Below are 22,637 nucleotides of genomic sequence, written 5' to 3'. Positions count from 1 at the left end.
AAGGCTTAGGATGAAATATTACTCTACATTTACTATCCTAATTTGTATATTAATGCTTACGCTATGCTTGGTGGTGCATGCTGTTTTCCTATTGCTCAGGGAACAAAGGCAGGATGATTTCTCATGAATTTTATACAAAGCAAGCAAACTCCATGGTGAGTTCTATCCCAGTCAAAACTAATAAAACTTGTCTCAAAAAACACTCAGAACCAAACAACAATCAAAGAATTCTTTTAAGATAAGAAAGAACATAACTAAACATACCAGCATCATTAGGAATGAAAATACAAAGAAGTCTTTTGAATATTCTTTTAAGTAAGCCCTCTAGAGCATAAATATGTAATTTCTTTTTAAAGTCTTATAAAGGCAATGATAGGAAATATCTGAAGGGTCAAGAGGTGGTTTAGGAGATAAAGTTTGCCACATAAACGTTGGACGGCAGTTCAGATTCCCAGAACCCATGTAAAAGCTGCTGCCTTCTTCTGCTGTCCTGGTGCTTAGGAGGCAGAGACAGGATCCCAAGGAAAGTGGCTAGATAGAACAGCTGCAATTTGTGAGCTCTGCATTCATCAAAAGATCCTGGTTCAATTAATAAAGTGGAGAGTGATTAAGAAAGACATACAATATATATTTCAGGCCTTTACATGCATACATACACATGTTCATACACACATGTAAACATACAGACAGACAAATTCATACCACAGATATACAGACTCGTCCCAAAGAGAGATATTTGCCACTTGTAAGAGCTGTGGTGACATTAAAGTAATGGTGAGGAAATATTTAAGAATTCCTGTCAGTCAAGCTAGGCTGAATTAGGCTGTGACAAGAATACCCTAAAGATATTTAGGGCACAAGTCAACAAGAGCTTAATGAGAATTAAATTTGCCGTGTCCTCTTACACTGTCTCTGGAAGCAGATGAAGTGGGAAGCAGGATGCAAGGGAAGGTTGATGGGCACATGTCCAGTTTGGATTGTTTTCCTTTTCATACATGTACCATTGCTGTGAATGCATGCACAAATATGTATCCTGAGTGGGTGACATGAAAGGGATTCAAAGACAAGAACATCTCACCAGCTTAAATCCATTCCCTGGTGTTGAGATGCTATATTCTTAAAGTAGAAATCTAAGAAAGTAAACTCATTTGCTAGGCTTTCATCTCCTTATGCCCAACAGCTATCCCTAGGCCCTCATCAAAAGTCATCTGTTAACACGACTGAGCCTTGTTCCCTCACTCCCCTTATCTTTCCTAAAATGTTTTAGCCCACTTCACTCACTATAATTGCTCTAGATGTAAACTGATCCTGAGCCTGTGAACAAGCATCTTATTGTGGAAAGGGAAAGAAAATTCATGGGGCCTCATGAAGAACTGCAAAGAACTGCAGCCAACTAAGGAATGCTGAGACAGAAAAAATTAGTTACTCCCACAGCCCCCTAACCGTTTTTCTAAATCAGGTGATGGGTGATGAAATCTTATATACACAAGCAACACTAAACAGTTGAACGATATTACATAGAACACACACACACAATGAGAATTTTGGTTTATTTTAAAACCCAGGTATATTTGTTAATATGTTTTTGTTTTAATCCCAGGTGTGGGACATGGGGCTGCTTCAGATTGTCCACAATATTAACATTCTCTAGGTGGGGGTGTGTCTGATTTTTTCCAGCTGCATATAGTTTAATTCTGCAGACTCTGGAAAGGTCTAAGTGGGAAAGTCCTGAGAGGGTCTGTGACGGCTCCCCCTACTGCTGCCTCTGCTGCTGGTGTAGTTCCTACAGCTGCATATGCTATCAATACTTTCCTGGATTTCTGGATTTCTGGATTGCTGGACATTCTGACAATAGAGATTGGACTTGCCACTAGGGACCCGACATCCCTGATCAGCAGGAAGTAGTCCAAAGAGGTCTATGCCCCTTTCCCCACTAAACTTCTTTTGTCACTTACCCACCTAGTGTTGGGGGGGTTGGAAGAAATTGGGGTGGAGAAGTGTGGTAGATATAAGAATCCAATAAAATAGCTAAAAAAAAGTATGCCTACATGTACATTTTTATTCTATATAACATATATATATAGTGTATATATATATACATGCATAGAGAAAGAGACAGGGAGGGAGAAAGGGAGGGTGAAAGGGAGGAGAAAGAGAGGGAAGAAGAGAGGAAGGGGAGAGAGAGAAAGAACAGAGATACATAGAGAGAGATTTCTTGCAAAGTCTCAGAGATTATGCAGGTGAACCTCTAAGAGCAGGCAGGGGTTGGGGCTAATTATAGTCTCCTTGTTTTATCCAAAGGTGGTAAGAACTCCTTAACCCAAGTTAATTCTTTGCAGAACAAAGGATTTTGATAACAAACATATAGTTTATTTGTTTAATTGTTTGAAACAAAATGTCATGTAGCCAAGAATGGCCTTGTACTTGCTATGAAACCAAGTATGGCCTTGAACTCCTGATTTTCCTGCCCATGTCTTCCAAGTGCTAGGATTACAGTATGTGTCCTCATGCCCAGCTCTAATCTTGCAAATTTTCGTAAGAATCATATAACAAACAGTTGGCGAGTAATTACATACCCATATATTTAAAAAATCGTAATGGGCTGGAGAGATGGCTCAGAGGTTAAGGGCACAGGCCACTCTTGCAAAGGTCCTGAGTTCAATTCCCAGCAACCACATCATGGCTCACAACCATCTATAATGAGATCTAGTGCCTTCTTCTGGTGTGTAGGCACAAACATGGAAGCAAAATGCTATATAAATAAATAAAATTTAAAAAAAAATGTGATCCGAACAAGAGCGTCCTTACAACACATGGACAGGATTGTTTGAGTCCTTGCTTCCAGTGCTCCACAAGCACCATAGCTGCGTGGCACTCACGGCAGCTGAGAGCACCCCACCTTCATTTTCCTTTAACCAGATTTTGAGAGTCAAAGCAACAGAGTAGAGTACACACGTCATCATACCTTATCATTGCGTACCTCCTGCCAATATCGAATGTAATGGGGATAAGTTATCAACCACAATTCTAGTACTTATTTAGCAAATGTGATATTGAGAGGAGAGCTTTTAGTGTCTCAGAGGTTTTGAGCAAAACAGAACAACATTGAGGGTAGCCTCTGGAAACAGACCAACAATTCCACAAGAATAATTAGTAAAGAAATGGATAAACTCTCACTGTTTTACGTTTGGAAAAAAAAAAAACAAACCTAATTTTACAAATTACTTCTCTGATTGTAATGTAAATCTTCTAACAAACCAACACTTGGAATAAAACTATTGTATTATTTACTTGGTGTGCTGCCTGTAAAAGATACCTGACAACAGAAACTTAAGGGAGAAAGAATTTATTTTGGCCCTCACTTAGCGGTCATAGTCCATCATGGTGGCAAGAAGCAGCTGGTTGCACTGCATCTTGGGGAAAAAGTTTGAAGAATGCTACAGTTCAGCTCCTTTGTGTCCTTCTATTCAGTTCAGGGCTCCAGCCCCAGGATGTTGCTGCCTACCCTTTAGGATGAACGTTCTTACCTTAATTAAAGTAATCTAGCAAATCCCTCACAGACATACCCAGAAATTTGTTCTATGCTGACTCTAAGCCCATCAAGTTGACAAGATTAATAATCATGAAACAAAATATGTTGTAACCAGTACTCCATATCTTTGACCATAATCAATAAGTAATTGAAATAATTAGCAAGAAGCCCAAGAATGTCATCCAGGAGGTAGAAAATCACAACAATTATCTTTTCTAAGTCAGAAGAAGTTTTAAAAGGACCAACACAGTGTCTTGATAATGCATGTACTGGAGTACTCATTTCAAACATTACTACATCATCTGTACCTTTCATGAAGACAATAAAGAAAAAAACTTGATTTGAAAACACTATTTTTTTTTAAACACTAGTTTTAAAACAATGATTAGACATAAGATTTGGTTAAACTAATTTCAGATTTATTATCTGAGAAGCACAGTGCTCATCCCATCAATCTAGCTTGGGCTTGACCTAAGAGGGCCACCTACAGAGTTGAGAAGACAGCTCCAACTTCAGAACAGAGCCAATGCATGGCACCACCTGACATTCACTCCAAGAAGACTAATTAAGAATGTTCCTCACAGTGCAGAAGGCCACCTAACCACAGTCAAAATGACAGCTCCCATTTTTCACTTAGGTCAGGACACGGTGACACAGTAACAGATGGTTAACATGAGCCTGCTGAGAAGGAGTGAGCATCACTCAGTTCCCACCTGGTGTGACACTGAAGGTACCTCAGCCATGTAGAAGAAAGCTGGAGCTAAGCCCTGGCATCAGATGCTTCTCAAGTTCCACAGTACAGATGAGCACAAACACGGGTGCAGTTCAATTCATTTTGGGGACTGAATGTGTTGGCTCCAGATGAGCCCATTTATTTTGATCTTAATAAATTTAACCCATCATTTGATTAACATTAAGGCAAGTGCCCTTCAGATCTAAATAAACAGAGGTTGGACTTGTGCCTTTGGAGGCCTTCTGTCTGCTCCAATTATTACACAGCTGTTTTCCTTTAGTTGTAGCTTTGAGTTAGTGGAGGGAGAACTACCTACCCATGTCTGTTTGGCTCTTTCCTCAGGGCTACTGGAATAGAGGAAAATAACGCAGTCGCACACATTACCATGGGAAATATTTACAATCCTAATTCAAGTCCAGTGGGACAGAACTGAAGCAACAGAAAGCTGATGTACTTCTCCACAGAGCTTAGGCAAAAGGCAGATGTTGCTAGAAATAAATGGAAAATGTCTCAGCCAATGATCTGACAAACAAGAGATGATTTTTTTGCAATTAAACCAGACAAGCTATCTGATGATAAAGCCAGAGGGGGACAGAAGAGAAAACAGCCACAAGCATGTGAAGAACTGACGTTTCTCAGTGGGGCAGGAATAAATAATTCCCCAGTGGTAACTCAGATGCCCTTAAGGTGCACACACCATGTGGAACCCCTATCAGGGTGCCTGGCTGCTCTGCCCAGAGAAATGTCTTCAAATATTTGCAGGAAAAAACAGTCATCACCCCAAATACTCTACAACAAGATGACACTAACCAGGCCTGAATCAAGTATGAGCCGGCGGTTTATTCAGTGGGTAACGAGGTTATCGTATACAGATGCATAGGCATACAAATACAATATTGTCAGGGATAAGATATCCAAAACTAAAAAGTACATATATGAGTAGTGAGTACAGGGAGGCGCTTCTGTCTTTTACTTTATTCATATAGTTATGGTTTAGTTTTCCTAATATGTGTAACTTTATAAAAATCTACATGGGTGCTTATCCTCCAAAAATGTGAACAACCCCTAGTAAAGCATTGCACCTGTCTCCAAGTTGAATGTCACTCCCCTGTTTTTCATCTACCACCATCATGCCCTCAATGTCTCAGAGTAACAGCATCCACTAAACTACAGACAGACTTTTGGGTGCAACCCACGATGTCTGCTCTTAGCTTTATGCCGTCTGCCCACCCTGAGGGTAGACAGGGCTTGTGACTTGCTCAAAACAATAGAACACGGTGAGCACAATCCATCAAGATACTGCATAACTAGGACTTCACTGCCACCAGACTGGATCTTAGAGACCCTCTTGGCCAGTTTGCTGAAGCCAGAAGCCTTGCTGGGAAAGCCTGAAGGGTCAGGGACTGTGTGAAACCTTCAAAAACCCCAGGAGGCCTCTGGGAACCATGCTACAAGCAGCTGAGAGTGACAGGTCTAAATGAATACTGTCAACAATCTGAATAAACACAGAAGCAAAATATTCTCCATTCAGCCTTTAAGAAAACCCAACCCAGCTGATGGTGTGGTCTGAAGCATGGTGGCAAAATTTGGTGAGGACACAGATACATCCCGGAAACTGCTCTCTAGGTATTTTCATGAGTTCATTGATGAAAATTTTTCCACTCTGTAAAATGCAGCATTTACATATAAACTTTAAGCAAAACTGGACAAACGCATATAGATACATGTTACCAGGTCAAGAAACAGGATTTTTGATTAGTACCATCCCCTGACACCAGGAACATAATAAAAATTTTTTGTCTATAATGTTATCTGTCCACAAATTGTCCACAAATCTGTCCTCTCCTTCATCAAACAAGGTTTTTTAGCCTCATGCCAGTTGGTACCTGTATATCAGTAATTTTGATAGTTTCTGAACTTTCTTGCCAGAGAACATGACACACAATAAGATGAGGAAGTATCTCAGTCTTGTGACTTTTAACCATTGTGACTTCAGAAACAGCAGGCCTGTTAGACGTAGACTTCCATCAAAGCACATGGAGCACGGATGAATTGCTCCTGTCTGACTCCCTGTGTCTATTTACAAAATAACAACTCTCGAATTACTTCTGCATTCTCAGTTTTATGCAAACAATGTAACTGTTGAAAACTGAAACAGATCCAGGGCCTGAACTAAAAGCAATCTTGGAAATGTATTGTCGATACTCATTCATTTTGTAACTCAGAAAGAGACTCCAGAGAAAGGCTATGGCAGATGATGAATGATAACTCATCATGCCCCAAACCAAAACATGCAGCAGTCTAGTACATGGGGAGTGTTAAATGTTCAAGAATTTTATGGAGTAAACCAAGACGGAAAAATTATTATTTTCCCACTCTACATAAACCAGAAAAAATCTCTAGTCTCTCCAAGCTTTCATTTATACATCTTCAAAGCAAAGACAAAAACGTTAAGTATTTCTGAAAACATTGGTACTCTATTTATTTCCCTAATTCTAAAATATAAGTTGTGACACTAAGTAGCAACTCACTCATGAGAATTCAAGTTAAAAATATTGTTGAACTTTTAACTTTTTTGAAACATAAGCATGAACTGAATGAATTTATCAATAGTAAAATGTGAAAATACCTGGTAGAGCTGAGTGTGCATTTCATACTGTAAAATGCACCTCGGTTTACTCAGGAGAAGAAATTGTTCCAAACTACTGAATATGAGAAAATAATTATATACACTATATGTCATGCACGACACACCTGACCATAGAAAAAGCTAGAATGTAAAATTCAGCATTCCCATTTTTTATAGCAAAAGCCAAATGTGGAGACATCATAAATGCTTGGCAAAGGTTTGGCAAGATCAAGATGGCTTCAGAGTTGTTATTCTTAAGCATTAGCAAGAGATCTGGTTCCATCTCCCAGCACACAGAGGTGTCAAGAATCTCTTATTCAGTGACTCTGGGAAAATTGAGCTACACCATGACATGGCTTGTATGTGTGTTTCTTTGTCTAATTTAATCATGTAACAGCATCTCTATTCTCCAGTCTGTTAAGATGCTTGTCAAAATGTCACATTAAGGAACATGATGAATCAACTCTGTATTCTAAAATTATACAAAACAATGCAAAACACTTTATGTGTTATTTTTTTCTGCTTACAAAGAACATACAGTGATCTTTAAATCATTTTTAAAAGTTTTAAATTATGCAGAAAGTAAAAAAAAATGCAGCACAAAGACAATTGTTCCCTTCATTAAAAGAAAGTTTAGACAATGGATTCAGAAGACTTCAGAAATGTGCAAATGATGTCAGAAAGGCTGAGGGTGGTTTCATTTTAACATGGAGAGATTTTTGTACAAAATAATATTAAATTTATGTTTCATTAGCTAAAATATACTATACTGATGTTGTCACTAAAACATATGACCATCTGATGAAATTAGATGAAGATAATATAAAAACTATATTTATAGATTCTTACAGAGGTTATGATTTAAAGCCCTTAGTGTTTGATTTAAAATCCATGAATCTATGATATATGAAATACAAAAAATTATTTCAGCAAGACAGGGGAAGATTGAAAGAGATGGCTTCACATTGATAGCCTTAATACCACCATTGGGAAAGTCATCTAAATATTCTGGCTTTAGAGAGCCAAGAACAATTCATCTTTGTTTCAACCATTTCCCTTTGTCTCCATTTCGTAAGTCAGATGAAAGTTTAAAGGACCCATAGATCCTTCAGGCTAAAACCACATGCTGGAGGTTTCCTCTGTCTGTCAAAATCTTCTAAAGGCTATAGAACCATTTTTGTTGCCTATAGCTCTCTCGTAGCCTACTTTATTTCCAAGTGTTCCTCTAGGGATTGGACTATTGCTTCTCTCCTAGCATATTACAAAAAGCCTTAACCTTTCCGTTAGCATACAGCACAGTCTACTGGGGCCATGGTTTTCCCAAAGAGCAATCTGTTCACTATACTTCATGCTTTAAAACAGAATCATAGTTACTAAATGTAGGGTGGTAATTTCATTTGAGAAGAAGCCTTCCACTTTAGAAGTCAAATCCTTAAGAGACAAGGTGTTATAAAAGAGGCAAAACATTTCATTTTGCACTCCTTAAGCTCAGGAAGTAAACAACTCAAAATCATTAGGAAGTCCCTGAAACTGAAAGATTCCCTTGACCCCACCTTCCACAAAGATACATAAGCAGTAACACCTGCAGCTGCCTAGAGTAGGATCACACTATCAGAGCTTCCTGAAAGAAGCAAAGACCAACAGAGACACCTGTAAGAGAGAGGGAGGAGCTGAGCTGTCCAGAAGAGGCTCAGACCAAATGAGTCACCTGGAGATTGTACAGTTGTTTTTTTCAGGTTTCTAGCTCTTGTGAAACATATCCTATCCTAAGGTGGGCTTCTGACGCTCCTCTAAGTAACATCTCACCCATATCCTTGTAGGTAATGCTGATAAATTCTCTGGTTCACATAGTTGGACTCTAGTTTGTCATCCGTTCCCTATCTGGAGTGAGTAGACATTTCATCGTGTTTCCTGAGGAGTAGTGTCATAACAGCATAACTACCCCCTCTACTTTTGTGATGCTCTTATTTTTCCCACTATTTACATGATGAAACAAAAATTCCTGTGTCTGAACATGTCTTTCCTGATTACTTGGAAAACAGCCCATTTCTCATGTCAGAGTGCTAAGGAAGATAATTCAGAAAGTCAAAGGAGAGAAAGGGAGTAGTTCTCATGCCTGTCTGTGTCACCATAAGACTACACAGCCATCATTTTCACATGAGTCTTTAATTCTGCGTACCCAATTCGTCTCTTGCTGACTCCTCCACTAGACACACCTGAAATTCAAGGCAGTAAACTTCCAGGACAGCATTTTCAATAGGTGAAAAGAGATGAGTAGAGTTGAACCAGCTACTTTCATTAAAGTTTTGCTTCATAATTCATTTGTCCTCTGTCATGGAAAAATAACAACTAACTACTGGACACTGCAACAACTTTAAAAGTGCAAAAGAAAACAACTTGTCATTACCTGCCATTGTAAAAATTTACATACAGACATTATAATTCTTTAACTGCTTTCAACTATTTTTTTGTGTTGACTTAGGTCTCAAAAGGGAGTCCTTGAGAGACCCATTCTTACTACTGACAATTTGATGGCATTCCTCTTTTCATATAATTGGTTACACTTTGAAGTGCTACACTGTGCGTACAGAACAGTATTATTACATAGAATTTTCATATGGAAATATCTAACTGTCCATTCCAAAAGTTTTAATATTAAATGCCCTAATTACTACCTTTCATATGAAAACAGATAACACAACAATAGTACCTAACATTTATCCTATGCATTCTCCCTACTATAAATGATTTTATTAGATGTTGCATTTACATTTCTCATAAACTTTCATGATAGACATTCTCGATGCCAACTTTAAAAGATGAAGAAATAAGAGCAGAAAAAATAAATATGAAATGTATCTCATAACAGTTCCATTTATGATTAAAATGAATTCATGCATAGCTTTATATTTTGGATAATCCTTATATCTTGACATTTTTCTATATACCAGCCAGAGGGTTGGCTTTAACCCGCTAAGTTCTCTGAGTAAGCCTTACCTGTCAGATGTGTTGTATGATTACATAAGTTTCAACGGGGAATGAGACTCTGATCCATGGGTCAGAGTAAGTCCTCAATGTTGATTTTTAGTTAGCATTATTATTGGGAGCTGCTCAAATCTTGGCCAATGTCCATAGCTAATAACCCAAGTGGACGGTCTTAAGACCACTGCTTTCCCAGTCTGCACAGTGGGAAAGGTCCTGCACAGTGAGGTTAGTTAAATGTCCCTTGAAACCACATCATTCGGTTCAAGGTCAAATGAAACAATGTTTGCAGAGGTACTCAGCAAACGGTATCAACGATACCAGCTATCACATTCAATAAGTCAACAGGGAGGAAATTGCCTCAACCTCTTATTCCACAATTACCTCTGCGGAAAGCTTCAAGGTCCCTGGGCTCATGTGGGATCATACTGAAGAAGCTTTCCCTACTTTTTATATCAACGTGTGGGTGATCTGTAAAACAATTACAGTAGCAGTGGATAAACAAACCAGCTGCTCAGCAGTTTTACAGAACATGCATCAACATTCATGGATGAAGCCCAGTAAACTTTAGTTTTCCTATTAATAACACTGAGAGATGATGAAAATGTAAAAAAAAAAAAAAAAAATACCTGCAGTGTTTTGTTTTTAATTCACCAAGGGATGTAAATCAAGATGAAAGTAATTTTATAAAAGAATTTAATAAAAAAAAAAAAACCAGTGCTTTGTACAAGCGTAAAGAACTGTCATTAGCTATAAATTACTTACTTAAAACTCAGTTTCCAAAGATGCTAAATGAATTAGTAAAATTTAAATAGTAGTCATGAATTGGAGTACATACGCATTACTTCAACATACACTTAAAATTCATGAAATAACACTGAGGAGTTTGGAAATGTGTAGTCAGAAACATCCCACCATCATCATTCTTGATGGCTTAAAACAAAGTCAATGGCTGAAAAGATGGCTCAGTAGTTAAGCAAACGTACTGTTCTTGCAGAGCACACAAATTCAGTTCCTAGCATGTACATCAGGCACCTTACAACCACTACCTATAACTCCAGCTCTAGGCTATCTGGTATCTACTGACCATGTAGGCAACTGCAGGCACATATAGAGGACCCCTCATACTACACATAACTAAAAATAAAAGTAAAGAGCCAACCATGGTGGTTCATGCCTTAAGTCCCAGTACTTGGCATGCAGAGGCTGGTGGATCTCTATGAGCTCAAGGCCTGCCAAGGCCACATGGAAACATCTTGTCTCAACCAACAAATAAATACACAAAACAATAAAAACAAGTAAGTAGAATAAAAATAAATATAAAAACTTGACAAAGAGAGACAAGTAGGACTAAAGAGCAGTCCTTGAGAGCATAGTGATTTCTCCACATCAAAATCTTCTGTCTTAGCCTAGAGGTGACACTGAATGCAGAGGAAAGTGAAGGTACTGTCCATTCTCTGCAAACATGATTGGGTAATAGCATACACACAGGAGAGAGTAACAAGAGAAAAGAACATAAAAATTTCTGGAGAAAACATTATTATCTTTCACCAGAGAGAAACAATAAGTTCAGCTAGTACTTTATTTTCTCATTGGGGAGGGGTTATATACAAAAGAAGAAATTTCACTGATGAAACTGGACATTTTTGTTGTTGTTATGACTATTGTGTACCTATAGCATCCATGTTAAAAATACCTCAACCTTTGAGAGATATTTAGCACTGATCTACACAGAAAATTCAATTATTCACATGCATACAATGTTTTTCTATGGTGGATTTCTTTGATAGGATCTCAGTGTATAAAGTAGGCTGGCCTCATTTGTGACATCTCTATGCCCAGCCACCTGAGTGCTGCGACTATAAATTGGCACTTCTCATAGTTTCATCATGAAGATTTTCTAAACAACTAATCTTAATACCATTCAAATATTTTATAATTAACTCTACGTCAACAGGGAGAAATAAAATGTTATACACTGCAACACTGTAAGGAAGGTAGTGGTGAGTCTGAAGAATCCATCAACTGGATGACAACAGGCCGTCATGAGTGAAAAGGGCTGCCTGACCTGTGTCCTGCACGTGTACTCAAAGAGGAAGAGAGGGCAACAGGCCGCATCCTGAGGACTCCACAGCCATTCAAACATGGCAAGGCTGTAAAGGACTGTGGCGCTGACAGCAAGTTCAATATTAGTTTAATTGTGTGTGTTTGCTGTGAGTGATGGTTTAATTTATTTTTAAAGAGAACTTGAAAGATTTTTCTTGCAACTCTATCTGAAAACACAGAATGGATCTGATGCCGGAGTGTCCCTGTCAAGCTGAAATTCCAAGAAAATGGTGAAAAGTCAACCCCAGCAATATTGACTAGAGTTGATCTTACAGAGAAACAGATGTCTCCTTTAGTCTTTCAATGTTTCTTTATTCCTAGGGATAATGGAATGTTGGTTTTTTTGTGTGTGTTGTTTTGTTTTGTTTACAAGAAGACTGTTTAGCTTTGTTTTTCCCTAAAGCTCACTGCCTCTCTCTTTCCCAACACTTCATGCAGGTAAATTTACAAAGCATAGAGAAGTGAATGTACTCTAAATGTAGGGAAGTCTATTTTTGAACCCCACTTGGAAACTTAATAGTCTGTGGTCCTATATCAGTTACAAAAATCTCTCAGCCTTGCCTTAATTGAAAAATTGAAACACAGGTATAATGCTATCTTCCTTATGATGGAAATAGTTAAGGATTCAGGAATATAAATGAGGAAATTTTTATTTTGGCACACTGCTGAGAGCTATTCCTCTCATTATTAAGCCGAGCAACAGTAGCTATGTGAAATAAAATACCTCACCCTTCTTGTTGCATATTAACTGTCCCTCAGTGTCCATGGTCCAGAGTGGCTGGGAAAAGAGGGTCTGAATTAGCATGTACTTGTTTCTAGCCCCATCCAGTTTCTATCATAGGTATGCTCCTCGTAAATGCATCATATTGAAGTCCATTTCAAAACAAACAAACAAACAAAAACAACAACAACAACAAAAACCCGAATACCTTCTGGAAGCATGCCATGTTTGCTCTGTTTCTGCTCTCTCTGCAAGGTAAGGCAAGAAAGCAAAACTGGCGCTATGCAAAAGCTCCTTTCAGTCAACCCTGGCTGGTTCCTGGGAATCATTTCTTTACAGTAACTGACTTAATTGCAGACCTTACTTATGAGTAAATGAGCCATTTGTTTAAGGAAATAGCCTTTCATTAACTGCAGAATGCCAGCCAAGTCATTGAAACATGTAGAAAGCAGATTTCTCCAACCTACTCTTTCCTAGGAAGTCAGCTCTAGGAGGCCTTGCCAGAAGTCTGAACCTTGGGATGCTACAGCACAACACTAAGTTTTTTAAAGCCTCTTATAATCATCTCCAGGATGAAAAGGAGAGGTCATGGGTCTACCTTAAAAGCACTGAGAGGAGGACTTTGCAGCCAGCCCTGAAGGTACCTGATAAAACAGGGTCAGATGAAAGGGGCGGAGGTCCCCCCTATCAGTGGACTTGGAAAGGAGCAGGAAGGAGACCAGGGAGGGAGTGTGGGGTTGGGGAGGGAATGAGGGAGCCGGATACAGCTGGGACACAGAGTTAACAAAATGTAACTAAAAAGAAAAATAAAATTAAAAAAAAATAGTTTTCATTAGAATGGAAAAAAAAAAAAAAAGCACTGCACGTCATACTATTTTATAAAGGAACCTCCTGAGAACCATTTGGTTGTAGCAGCTCAGTTTGTTTACTATTCAAACTATTTGTTTACTATTCAAACAGTTTGAATAGTAAACAAAGAACAACAAACTCATGTTCTCTAAAACAAACTAAATCAAACAAGAAAGACTTTATCAAAAGGATAGTTGTATTAAATCTTTGAAAAGAAAATCAAACAACGAAACATTCTGTCTTTTTTCACAGAACAAAATAAAGCTTCTAATTGTCCTAACTTTTGCTACAGATCAGCGAACTCCACTCAGTGCACAGTGATAGACAAAAAGACATAGCAAAACTCAGATGTTCACATCAGTTCACTTGGCCACTCCCAGGCCACCAATCCTTAATGGTCAGCATGGGCTTGAAGCACTGCACACAGCTGTTAGGGGCTTGGGCAGTCACCACCAACGTGTTTCCTACAAACATTTCTTGACCTATTCATACAAAGTGGATTGGTATTTGTTTCACTGCATGGACAAACTGCCATAGTGAATACTTATTAAGGGAGGAAGAGTGTATTGGGGCTCACAGTTTGAAAGTTCAGGATGGCAAAGACATCGTGGAGTCAAGAAATGGCCATATTATATCCAGTCCAGGAGAAATCGATGCTTGCGTTCAACTTCCTTTCACTTCTTTATTCTATCAGGCAATGAGGGTCAGTCCTCCCAACTCAATTAACCCAGTCTAGAAAACCTCTCACAGATGGGCCTAAGGGTTTGTCTCCTCCATGGTTCTAGGTCCTCTCAAGTTGTCAATCAAACTAAACCAGCACAATCATATCTATATGATACTACATCATTATTAATTTGAAATGCTTTCTAAAAAGACAGGCATGGCAGCACGTGACATTATTGCCAGCATGAGGGATGCAGGATCATATGTCTGTGAGTTTGAGTCCAGATAGGGGCTAAAAAAGTGAGATCATGTTTCAAAACAAGAGAAAACAAAACAAAAAACCCCAAACAAATAAAAAAATATATTTTTTTAAATATAAATTTGGACAACAAAATGGTTTGTAATTTAGTTACATACAAGATAATGAAATATTATAATAATAACATAGATACCACTAAAAAAGAAAACATATTATATTTCATCCATTTATTTAAATTTACACAGTATCAAAAAGGCCACATTAAACCAAGTTCATTTCAGAATTTTTTTGGTGCTATTATTACATGTGTAATAAGAACGATGTCAACAAACACTGGAAAAGTCATGAAGTAACTGGAGCCCTCACCAATGTAACATCTTTTCCAAAAGATTTTAGCAGATCTTAAAATGTGAAACCTAAGTTGTGATGTAGACCAGCATTTTACTCATGGGTGTTAACCCAAGAGAAATAAAAAGATAGTCTATACAAAAATGTGATCATGACTACTCACAGCATTTTTATTCCAAGTAGACAAGAAATGCTTGTATTCACAGTGAAGACTGCCGAGAGACACTCTCGGACAAGCCAGGCCTAGAAGAGGCTCAGACAGACTGAGCTACCTGCAGGTAGTACAGTGAGCTTGGGGTTTTCAGCTTGTGGGCTGTCACCCATGCTGGGAAGGGCTTTGCTGATGCAGCTGTCTCTGAGTCGGTTTTTTGCCTTCTTAAGTAACTCTCACTCACACCCCTTTAAGCAGCCTTTAATCCCAGCACCCGTGGAGCCAGAGGCAGGCAGATCTCTGTGGTTCGATGTCAGCCTGGCCTACAAAGCGTGTCCAGGACAGCCAAGGCTACACAGAGAAACCTTGTCTCAAAAAACAAAAACAAAACAGAAACAAAAACAAAAAAGAAAGAAAAGAAAGAAAAGAAAGAAAAGAAAAGAAAAGAAAAGAAAAGAAAAGAAAAGAAAAGAAAAGAAAAGAAAAGAAAAGAAATTCAGGTAAGTGAACCAATGAAGTGAGATATAGGCTGGCACAGAAATAGAAAATATAATTTGGCTACAAAAAATGGTGATATCTGGATTCATGCAAAAAAGAAAAAAAAAGAATTAATGAGCCCAACAGTTATAACATGCTAGTTCCTATCAATCATTTTTGCCAGTTCAGCAGCCCTGTATGTCTACTCCTAATTTTAGATATTAAATAGTCAAGCTATAGAAAAGGTGTCCAATGCTCGCCTTCTGTGCAGCCCAGCAAAGCTCCTGGAATGGCTGTTTCTTATCCTGCAATATCTTAGACATAGAGCTATATGTTCTCACTGGTGTTATTAAAGCCAAGCGCTTGGACAGCATCCGATGGAGGGCTGAGGTGCTGCTCCCAATTTGAGCAGAGCTCCCAAAAGAAGGAGTATTTTCACAGATTATCAATTTTAAGAATGAATTGTCTGTATCTTTTGACGGGAGGTCAACAGCAGGCAATTCCAGGTCTCTGACAAGTACTCAGAGAAGGCAGTATTATTTGTTAGCAGTGCTTTCTTTTGCAAATATGTGATCTGAGTATCAAGCTGACCTGTTTGGCTAGAGGGCTTCTGTCCTCTGCCATGGATGTGCAGCTTTGGGGGACAGCACATGGGACCTAAAGTATCACCTCTAACGGAAGAGATGAGTGTGAAAACAGCATATGTAATTGTAATTGCCACAAAGAACTCTGGGATGATCTGAAACTGACTTCCTCATTGTTTTAACACGTCATTTGAGTGTAACTTCTTCATCCAGAAGCATAGCACATAGTTGTGTAGGTTGCAAATACATCCCCACATGACTCAATCTATTGACTTGGTAAAGGGAGCTATTTAGCCCTGTCTATCTAAATGTAGAGGATCGCATGCCAAAAGCCATTTTTCTCTTTTTGCCTTATTGCTATTGAGTTGTTCTTTTTTCACAATAATTAGGCATGTAGTCCAGCTGATTCCTAAGGCCATGAGTAGAGTGTGGAGCTCAGAACCTATCATTAGCGAAAGAAGGAGAATGCTGATCTTTACATTCCAGGGGCAGCGGGCCACAGGGCATTTAGAGCCCAGGGCTTGAACCTGCCCTGCCTTTTATGATTGCAGCCTAGTGACAGCAACTTGAATATGATTGATAGCCTGCCTTAGGCATGTTTACCTGTGTTATTGATGCATGATACAGATATCTCCAGTCCAAAACACTGACTTACAACAACAGGAAGGCTCCAGTGAAAAGAAATGCATTTAACTCACAGCCTTCTCTAAGTATCACACATCCAGAAAAGTAACTCCCTAGTAGTGAGGGGTCCAAGGACAGATCAGATCCTCATTAATGAGCCCTGCAGATACTACTAATGAAACTGTCAGCCCCTTCCTGTCCCTTCCCTAGCACAGTGGAACTCAGACCACTTAACCTAAGTAGGACAGGCATGCTAGGAATATATCTCCTTATGTAGATTAACAGGCAACATACCCCAAGTCTATTATTATGTGTAAGAAATGAGACTGCACACTGCGGTGAAAGCAAACACTCTAATGATGTATTTTTTTTTAATTTTATTTTTTTTCTTATCAGTTACATTTTATTACCTCTGGATCCCACCTGTATCCTGCTCCCTCATTCCCTCCCAATCCCACCCTCCCTCCCTCATCTCCACCCTGCCCCTTTCCAAGTCCACTGATGGGGGGACCTCCTCCCCATTCCTCTACTCCTGTTTTATCAGGTATCTTCAGGACTGGCTGCAAAGTCCTCCTCTGTGGCCTAACAGGACTGCTCCTCCCTTGGGGGGTGGGGAGGTCAAAGAGGTAGCCATTGAGTTCCTGTCAGAAATGGTCCCTCTTCCCCTTACTACAGGAAATCAATTGGTTACTGAACTACCACGGGCTACATCCAAGCAGAGGTTCTAGGTTATATCCATACATGGTCCTTGGTTGAATGTCAGTCTCAGAAAAGACCCTGCGCCCAGATATATTTGGTCCTTGTGGAGCTCCTGTCCTTTCCCCATCAGACTAACTCCCCTTCTTTCATATGATTCCCTGTACTCTGCCGAAGGTTTGGTTATGAGTCTTTGTATCTACTTTGAAAACACTGCTAGTTAGAGTCTTTCAGATGCCTTCAGTAGACTCCTGTCATATGTTCAATGCACATCCCATCTGTCTTTCTAAACGAGGATTGATCATCTTACCCCAAGTCCGCTCTCTTGATTATCTTTTTTAGGTGTATAGATTTCATTATGTTTGTCATATCTTATAGGTCTATATAAGCGAGTATATACGGTGTTTATCTTTCTCCTTCTGGGATATTTCACTCAGAATGATCTTTTCTAGATCCCACCATTTTCCTAAAAATTTCATGATTTCCTCCTTTTTGATTGCTGAGTAGTATTCCACTGTGTAAAAATACCACAATTTTTGTACCCATTCCTCCGTTGATGGACATCTGGGTTGTTTCCAGGTTCTGGCTATTACAAATAAAGCTGCTATAAACATGGTTGAGCAAATATCCCTTTTGTGTACTTGAGCAAACTTTGGGTATATACCTAGCAGTGGTATAGCTGGGTCTTGAGGAAGCACTATTCCTAATTGTCTGAGAAAGCGCCAGATAGATTTTCAAAGTGATTGTACCAGTTTACATTCCCACCAGCAGCGGAGGAGGGTTCCCCTTTCTCCACAACCTCTCCAGCATGTGTTGTCACTTGAGTTTTTCATTTTGGCCACTCTGATGGGTGTGAGGTGAAATCTCAGGGTTGTTTTGATTTGCATTTCCCTGATGGCTAATGAGGTTGAGCATTTTTTTAAGTGTTTCTCTGCCATTCAATATTCCTCTGTTGAGAATTCTCTGTTTAGCTCTGTTCCCCATTTTTTAATTGGATTACTTGGTTTGTTGCTTTTCAGCTTCTTTAGTTCTTTGTATATACTGGATATTAGTCCTCTGTCAGATAAAGGGTTAGTGAAGATTCTTTCCCAATCTGCAGGCAGTCGCTTTGTTTTGATGACAGTGTCCTTTGCTTTACAGAAGCTTTTCAGTTTCATGAGGTCCCATTTATTGATTGTTGCTCTTAGAGCCTGTGCTGTTGGTGTTCAGGAAGTTGTCTCCTGTGCCAATGAGTTCTAGGCTGTTCCCCACTTTTTCTTCTAACCGATTTTGTGTGTCCGGTTTTATGTTGAGGTCTTTGATCCACTTGGACTTTAATTTTGTGCAGGGTGATAAATATAGATCTATTTTCATTTTTCTGCATGTAGACATCCAGTTGGACCAGCACCATTTGTTGAAGATGCTGTCTTTTTTCCATTGAATGGTTTTGGCTTCTTTGTCAAAAATCAAGTATTCATAGGTGTGTGGGTTTATTTCTGGGTCTTCTATTCGATTCCATTGATCCTCCTTTCTGTTTTTATGCCAATACCATGCAGTTTTTATTACTATTGCTCTGTAGTACAACTTGAGATCGGGGATGGAGATACCTCCAGATGATCTGTTGTTGTACAGGATTATTTTGGAGATTCTGGGATTTTTGTTTCTCCATACAAAGCTGAGAATCTTTTTTTCAAGGTCTGTAAAGAATTGAGTTGGTATTTTGATGGGAATTGCATTGAATCTGTAGATTGCTTTTGGCAGGATGGCCATTTTCACAATGTTAATCCTACCAATCCATGAGCACAGGAGATCTTTCCATCTTCTGATATCTTCTTCAATTTCTTTCTTCAGAGACTTGAAGTTTTTCTCAAACAGGTCTTTCACTTGCTTGGTTAGTGTCACCCCAAGGTACTTTATGTTATTAGTGGCTATTGTGAAAGGTGTTGTTTCCCTTATTTCTTTCTCGGCCCTCTTGTCTTTGGTATACAGGAGGGCTTCTGATTTTTTTGAGTTGATTTTGTATCCTGCCACTTTGCTGAAGGTGTTTATCAGCTGGAGGAGTTCTCTGGTTGAATTTTTCGGGTCGCTCATATATACTATCATATCATCTGCGAATAGTGACACTTTGACCTCTTCCTTTTCGATTTGTATCCCCTTGATCTCCTTTAGTTGTCTTATTGCTCTGGCTAGGACTTCAAGTACTATGTTGAAGAGGTATGGAGAGAGTGGGCAGCCTTGTCTTGTCCCTGATTTCAGTGGGATTGATTTAAGTTTCTCTCCATTGAGTTTGATGTTGGCTATAGGCTTGCTGTATATTGTCTTTACTATGATGTATTAAAGTTTCCTAGCACTCTCCTTGAGTAAAGTTTCAGTAGGTAAGCTGAGCAATGTTTAGTCTTAGGAATTCTTGCCATAAGCAAAATGTTAAGCAAAACAATTATAAAATAAAAATGTTTTTATTTAGTTATATTCCTGGAAGAATGGCTTGCATATGAATTGGCAAAAAGTAATAATGTGTATTTCATAAAATAAAGTGATTTTAAAAACTTATTATATATCCTTTTTAATAAAGAATTTTTATTTGACATATTGTTTATAATTGCTTCCTTATTCTATCATAAGTTGTATGTACCTCAATTATTCCTACCACATATTAGAATTTTGAATGGACATATCCTAAGCTGGCAGAAATTTGGCTGTTTCTCTGAGGAACAAGTGCTTTGCCTGTTTACACTCTCTGGAATGCTACGTGTTCATTTCCTACTCTGAGAAAACCACTCAGAAGCATTGAGTTCCTGTTTTGTTGTCCTGCCTGAGGCCCTTATCAGTAATTAATTATGACATATTTTCCCAGTGAGTTTGTAAGGGTCGTTAAACTCTTTTTCAAAACTTTGCTCCAGGCAGATTCTGTCAAAGCAGACCCAATGCCTTCTGTACAAGGAAGTATGACATGCTGCTACACTTTTCATACTCATAAAATTGAGTCAACTGAAAAAACCAACAACACTATAACATTCAAATAAAATTATATTGTTAAATGACTCACAATGATTCTGTTTCATATCAATTAGAAAAAGGTTAAAAAGAATATTTAATGATACCAAAAATATTACTGATAAGTTAAATGAACAAAGGTAGGCTCAAATAATTAGCAAGTGAAATAAACATTATATCTCAATAATCACATTTTCATATAAAACTTGTACAAAAAAAATCTTGGTATTTATAGATTTCCCATAATCTTCAAAAGTTACCTTCATTATAGAATCCATAAAACACTAAAATATCACATTTAAAATATTTAATATGATGTCACATGATTAATATTTAACAATGATTCCTTTTGAAAATCATGAAAGGATAACGAAAGGTACTAAGTTTTCAAAACCCTACATACTAAAAGCTCCCTTTCTGGTTAGCATGCGAGACTCAGTCCTCACAGCCTCCAGTGCCATAAGAACCCCACAAGGAACAGTTACAGAGAAAGGAGTACAAGGACATCCAACGAATTCACTCTTAGAATGGAGTTGAGGTTTTCAGACAGATGATTAGATATAGAAACGACTTGAGAAGATGTATTTGGAAGTTTTAGACAAGATATGTTTTAAGACAAAAAGATGAAACGCCTCACAGGACACAACAGAGCACATAAGAATAAGCCGAGAACACTGTGAGAGAGAAACATGGTGTGTCCACATTTTTAGAATCAGGGTCTCATACCTGTAACGTGTAAGTCTTAACTCCCAAGTTCCTATTAGTTTGTTACGCTTGTTTCTCCCTCGTTTTTAGGTTTGTCCAGCCCCTGTCTGGTGCACAGAGTCAGTAGGCTCATCGTTCTGACTCTGCCTGACTATCCTTTTCCTCCATACACGAAACCCCGGAACTCCACAGAACCGTCGTCCTTGACTGTGACATGCATCGGTCTTGCTCTGAGGTCCTGTCCTATCTTTGTTATGAACTGCTTTAAACTGCAGAGATCCTGCTATGTGGGCTCCTAGCCATGCCTTCGCATTTCAGTCCACACCTTGAAAAAACACACTGCTCCTAAAGCAGCTGCTGATTTAGTAAGAAAAATGAACGTGTAGCCCTGCTTTCTGCTTTCGTCATCTCTTCCTTGATATATGCAAAGCTTGAAACAAGATATAAAGTTTGAAGGTCAAGAATAAAGTAACTTTTTTTTTTTTTAATTTGTCATGTGGAAAAATTTCCCTACTAGTATTATGGTATGTACAATCCTCGTCTTTCTGAATAAATGAATCTAAAGTTCACTGGTCTTTGCAGATAATCCTCCCAGTTCTTAACCTTTCCCAAAGGTGTTTTAATTTCCTTTTCTCCATGGATAATAATTCTGTCATTACTTTCACAAAATGCTTTTCCAAAATACTGTTTGGAGGATGCTTAGCAGTACTCAGTCATATTCCATATTGTGTTATCAGGGCTACAGCTGTATTCACAGTAACATTAATCATGTTAAAAGATCAAGCAATGATATAAAAAGCTGGAGAACAGTAATTAAGAGAATATTTTATAAGGATAAGAGATAATGTTATCTTTAAAGTAGTATTCTTCTCTATAGTCCTAAGGTTCTTTAAAATTATAAATATAGAAGTTATGGGGGAAAAGGGGAGCTATGACATCTGATAGATCATCACAAAAGATAGAAATGTCTTTTAATTTTACATAAAATTAGAAAGGTTTTGAATTAGAGTTGGAATTGATTGGGAGACATGTTTTACACATATTTGAATCACAGAGTTTAACAGAGAGTCAACTTTTCCTTTATTGAGTTGAATATTGTAAGCAACTATAAACCAGAGAACTCTTTTTTGTTATCCAGGAGTCATCAGTATACTAAACACTGGCCCACAAAATGCCTTTAAAATCCTGAATATGTTATACAATATGTGGGATATTAGAAGGATAAGTAAAATTAGGGCATCAGGATCTAAGAGTAGTCACAATTTTAAACGCCTTTCTGTATAAATCACTTGAATTTTAATAATGTGTAAAACTTTGCGATATTTGCATTTTAAAACTCATCACATATATTTGTCCTGAATGCAAGCTCCAAATGAGAACTGACCTGTGTAATCACAATCCAGAGCACACAGGAGGAGTCTGGTAAACACTAGTGAAAATGCTTTTACACAGACAAGCATGTACCCAGAAATCATCTCTGTGGCCTATCCCCTATTCAGTGTACTTAGATGACAGAATTACTTAAAAAGCCATTTATCTAGCTAACATAGTTTACAAATATCAATAAGCACTAAGTAAATACAGTACTTACAGTTTTACAATAAG

At 38.3% G+C, this 22,637-nt stretch overlaps 1 protein-coding gene across 2 annotated transcripts in view; it reads right to left on the bottom strand.

Annotated features, from left to right (window-relative positions):
• The window catches only part of Ctnnd2 (catenin delta 2), an 894,554-nt gene that overhangs the window by 694,640 nt on the left and 177,277 nt on the right, over positions 1-22,637 (bottom strand). The window lies entirely within an intron of this gene.

The sequence above is a fragment of the Psammomys obesus genome, unplaced genomic scaffold (assembly GCF_907164565.1).
Source record: "Psammomys obesus unplaced genomic scaffold, mPsaObe1.curated_primary_1811, whole genome shotgun sequence".
NCBI lineage: Eukaryota > Metazoa > Chordata > Mammalia > Rodentia > Muridae > Psammomys > Psammomys obesus.
The sequence above is the reverse complement of the archived record's forward strand: the minus strand, read 5'-3'. Positions and strand labels throughout refer to the sequence as shown.